The following is a 4,646-nucleotide window of genomic DNA, read 5'->3' as shown; positions in this document are numbered from 1 at the left end:
GCAATCGAGAAAACGCATTATAGTAATAATGTAGCGACTTTATATATAAACAAATATAAACAACTGAAGTATGTAAAGGCTAAAAATCCCACACAAAATGTTAAATACTTTTATTCAAACTCGTGTGATATAGGCCTATAATTAATCAGTTTGTGTTTTTACATTAAGAAAATAAATTTCATGAGATACAGACAGTGGTGAGTTTATATTTCAAAAGCTCAACGTTTTCTAAACAACCTTTTCCAACGAATAAAATAATGATTCAAGGTTACTCGGTAAATACGACACGCTTGTTACTCTAACCGTTTCTCGTTATCTCTGAACACCAACACACATGTACATGCATATACGTATGTTTACACCTACATACATTTACACATACATATACACATTTACATATATACACACACAAGTACATGTATGCACATGTTTATATATACATGTGCACATGTGTACACAAATGTACGCAATTTTACTTGCTCACCTACAGACATCTATATGTAAGCACATATATTTGAAAGAGAAATGTGTGCACTTTTATAGCTGATTACATAATAAATTTCAATGGAAGAATTCAGTAAATTAACAGAAATATTCATATTTTTTCCTTAAACTAAAATTTTCGATCTTCTGTACCGCTATTCTTAAACCGTTTCTATCCGATCTAAAATTTGTTCATGCCATTGGGAAACTCTTGACCACGGTCTATTACTCACAATACCCTTGTTTCTGCATGGAGTCATATTCCAAAACATAAGTTTTTTTTTCAACTTTTTGTAGGGTTACGTAAGATTTTTCATTTTTTTGTAGGGGTGTTACAAAAAGGCATATTATAACAATATAACTGTGTTTGCATTCGTGGCAACGAAAAGCCCGCTAAAATATGTAGATGTTCGGGACGCCGAAAAGCCCGCCAAAACATGCCGTCGTGTGATTGGCTGCCCGCAAGTGGAACGAGATTCCGGCGCGGTGATTGGCTCCCGGAGGGGAGTGGCGGGCTGTGCAAGAAGAGATCCTGGAGAGCGAGCACGTTCTGGCTGTTAGCTGCAACCTGGATTGTATTATACACTGAAGAAAGAGTGCCTGTTAAGGAAGAGTGTTCTGTTAAGGTGGATATAATGTGCCCAAGTAGTTTGTGTATACAGAGTGACCGTAGTTCTACGATGTGTGACATTAGTATAAATAAGCTGAAATGCTACCTGGCTGCCAGCCTTTTAAACATCCCCGCCAATGTTATTCAGTGCCCAGTGAGCGTGGACACTCGCCAGAGGCTGCTCACCTAGCAGTAAATGAGTGCAGCATTCTGACAGGTAGTGATTTGTTTTAAGGCACTCAGTACTGGTGAACCTGTCTGTGTGCGTGACCTGTTTACCTGGGAAGAGCGCCCCCTCATTAGGCGCCAGAAGGAGAGGGTTACGTAATATAACTTTACTTTGTTAAAACTTAGGAACCAATCTTCATATCTTCATGTAACAAGCAGCCGTCACCTTTGCATTTCATCGATTGTCATGCCGATTTATTTTTATTTCTATTTTATTTATTATTATTATTATTATTTTTTTTTTTTGTAAAGTATGCGAGTGTGGGCCAATAGGGATTTATACAAATTTTGTAACTAAAGGTGCAAAATGTTAAAATACACAATACATCGAAATTTGAAGAAAATCGGGAAAATTGTTTTTTATTTATTTACCCCCTCATCCCCTCATTTTCCCATTTCCCATTACCCCACTTCCCCCCTATTTTTTATCGGTTGTTAACTTACAAGTTTCACATGAAATGCACTACTGTACCATAAAACATGATTTTGCTGAAGGTTACTATAACCCTTCAGACAAAATTTCTCATTTTTTCGTTTTCGTTTGGATTAATCTCGTGTTTAACTATTTGAGTATCGTTTAAACCAAGTCACTTCCAGAAATAGGGACGGTTGAATCGGTTGTGAGAACGATGTCAACCTACTACAAATCTCTCGATTTAATAAGGAAAAAAAAAAAAAACGTCATGATAAAAAACTTTAGTATTCGAAAGGTACAGAAAGTTTACCAGATCATCTCTCTCTCTGATGGCTGGTCTGAAAGCCCCAATGGATGGCCCATGTTAGATTTGGTGATATTTATCTCTACCTATTACACACGCCGGGTAGTTACACAGAAGAGGAGTTGAAAGCCTACAAATCACTCAAAGCTTTCAAGCATTTTTCTTAAATTTTAAAACAAAGCAAGATAATGGAATTTGGTATTCAGCAAAAGAAAAAATCAGGATACAGCTATCTGTATTTGCTGGGCCATACTAATTGTTTGGTTGGCCGACCTTTATACAAACACCTGGTGTTTACACATAAAAAGAACTAAAGGCCTACAAATCTCTGGAAAAGTACAACTAAGCACTCAATACTGCTTATAATAAGACTGGGGTAATTTCTATCTTACCTTCGCCTCTCCGATATCGACGATTTTGGTATCGTTGGATTCCTCTCACTCTATACAATCCAAATATGTAGGTTTTATTGCGCGGAAACCCCCCCCGTTAGCGGCAAACTTGGCCCCGATAGCAGGGGCGACGATGTCGGAGCGGCGGACGTAATATAGAAAATTACCCTAACAATATAACCCACAATGAAAATAACCATGGTTATTCACATGACTTTCCACTGTAGGGGGCTGCGCCCCCTGCGACCCCCCCTGAGGGGGAGCTGCCGCCCCCAACCCCCGCCGAGGACACAAAATATCCTCCACGTATTCACGGCAGGAAAGAGCGCACAACCTAGATGCATCGAAAAAGGCTCAAAACCCGCCGACCCGACAAGGGCAGGCCACCGCCGCTCTTCTGTTCATTGTATACTTTGTTCACCCTGATTATACTACAATTGTATCTGTATACAATGTTGACTTTATCAAGGTTAGTATGCTGATTCAGAGGGAATGCTACGAGGTAAATGTAATACGTCCGCCGCTCCGAGATCGCCGATAACTGTGTAACGCTCTAGCCTGCCGGGAATACGTGGTGGAGGTTTTGTGTCCTCGGCAGGGGTTGGGGGGCGGAAGCCCCCCCCAGGGGGGGGGGGTCGCAGGGGGTACAGCCCCCTGCAGTGGGAAGTCATGTGAATAACCATGGTTATTTTCACTGTGCGTTACATTAATAGTGTTATTTAACCCCACATTATCCCTGGAACCTTCCATACCCTCCCCTGCCATCGGGGCGCAATAAAACCTACATATTTAGATTGTACAGAGTGAGAGGAATCCAACAATACCAAAATCGTCGATATCGGAGAGGCGAAGGTAATATAGAAAATTACCGGCCTGGTTTTCGAAAAGTTGCTCAATATAGGGGTTTTATTAATATTTTTTCGAACGTTATAGCCAAACTTATCTAAAAGGTAAAATTTACATTCCCACGCAATACTCATCATGATACCATGAAAAGATTTAAGTTGTTGAGAGGGCAGTGTAGCAGTCATTAATTAGATGTAATCAGTCACCCACATCTACCACCGCCTAGGCCTATGCCAAACCACGATATACCATAATCGTTTAAATGCTAGAATATCTTTATAGAAGAGCTAGCGCACGTACCATTAGCACAAACTCTTACATCACTCCCAGGTGCAGGATGAAAGTTCTTGTGATTGATAGCCAAAGCCTCTCGAGGTCTTTCGGAAAAGAATTAAAACTCAAAGTTGAACCTTTTTTCGGTCCATTCGCACATCCAATACTAATGCAACTCTTTACCAGGTCTAAAAAGGATGCGAATCTTATATAAATCAAGAAAAAATACGGTGTTCGCGACAGACCAATACTTAATAAGTTCGTGGGATTTTGTTGTTTTTGCCCACCACTGCCTCCGATTGATCACGTGACAGCTCTGGTGACGTGACGATGACCGCCCCTTTAGTGTAATTTCTGATGCCGACAAAAATTTTCGGCAGCCATCTTGGAGTGACCGTCACCTCATCGTGAGGTTATGTTGGTGAAGTGCACTTGGAGCAAAGAGAAGTACAGATTTGACATTTTGTGATAATGTGTGGTATAATTTGGTAACTTTAGTAGCTTTCAAAAAAACTGTTTTGTGTTGTTTACGAAACTGAATACTGGGGACGGATTTACAAAATAGAAAAATGTTCGGAAACATTTATTTCAACCAGATTCCTCTGTATGTCTACAAGTTCTGGAAATGAACTTAGGATATATAAGAAAGAAATGCATATTTTTTTCTAACATACACCTGTGCATCGGCCATAATGTACGCATCACGATCTAAATTATCTCTTTTCAATGTGTATGGATGCTAGAGAAGTGTTGGTATGTAACAAGCAGTTACATATTCATTTAGCAACGTCATATAGAGGTAACCACTACAATTTTAGAGCTATGGCATGTAAAGTGGTCCCATTAAGATTTGTATTTGGTACTGCAGATATTAGGCATCTTTTCCGGTGGCAATTAGGGTGTCGCTAAACGCTCCGCGACATCTATCACGAGGTGTCTCGTGATCGAAGGCGAGACAGGTTTCTAAGCTCCGCCCATTTCTGTGACGTAATGGGAATGATCGCGGTTGACGGCTTGCTATTTTACTGTACTGGTTATTTTTCCAACAGGTAAACAGTATTTTGGAATATGATATCCAAGATAGCTTTTGATATC

The 4,646-nt window shown here is 39.9% G+C and overlaps 1 protein-coding gene across 1 annotated transcript in view; it reads left to right on the top strand.

Moving 5' to 3' along the window:
- Window positions 1-985: 985 nt before the first annotated feature.
- Window positions 986-4,646, top strand: part of LOC113803018 (ankyrin-3) — a 15,874-nt gene continuing 12,213 nt past the window's right edge. The window contains exon 1 of the mRNA XM_070129191.1: window positions 986-1,109. The gene's annotated coding sequence lies outside the window, so the exon portion shown is untranslated. The remainder of the gene's footprint in view (window positions 1,110-4,646) is intronic.

Source organism: Penaeus vannamei, chromosome 13 (genome assembly GCF_042767895.1).
Source record: "Penaeus vannamei isolate JL-2024 chromosome 13, ASM4276789v1, whole genome shotgun sequence".
Classification (NCBI taxonomy): Eukaryota; Metazoa; Arthropoda; class Malacostraca; order Decapoda; family Penaeidae; genus Penaeus; species Penaeus vannamei.
This window is presented reverse-complemented; position numbering and strand designations above follow the sequence as displayed.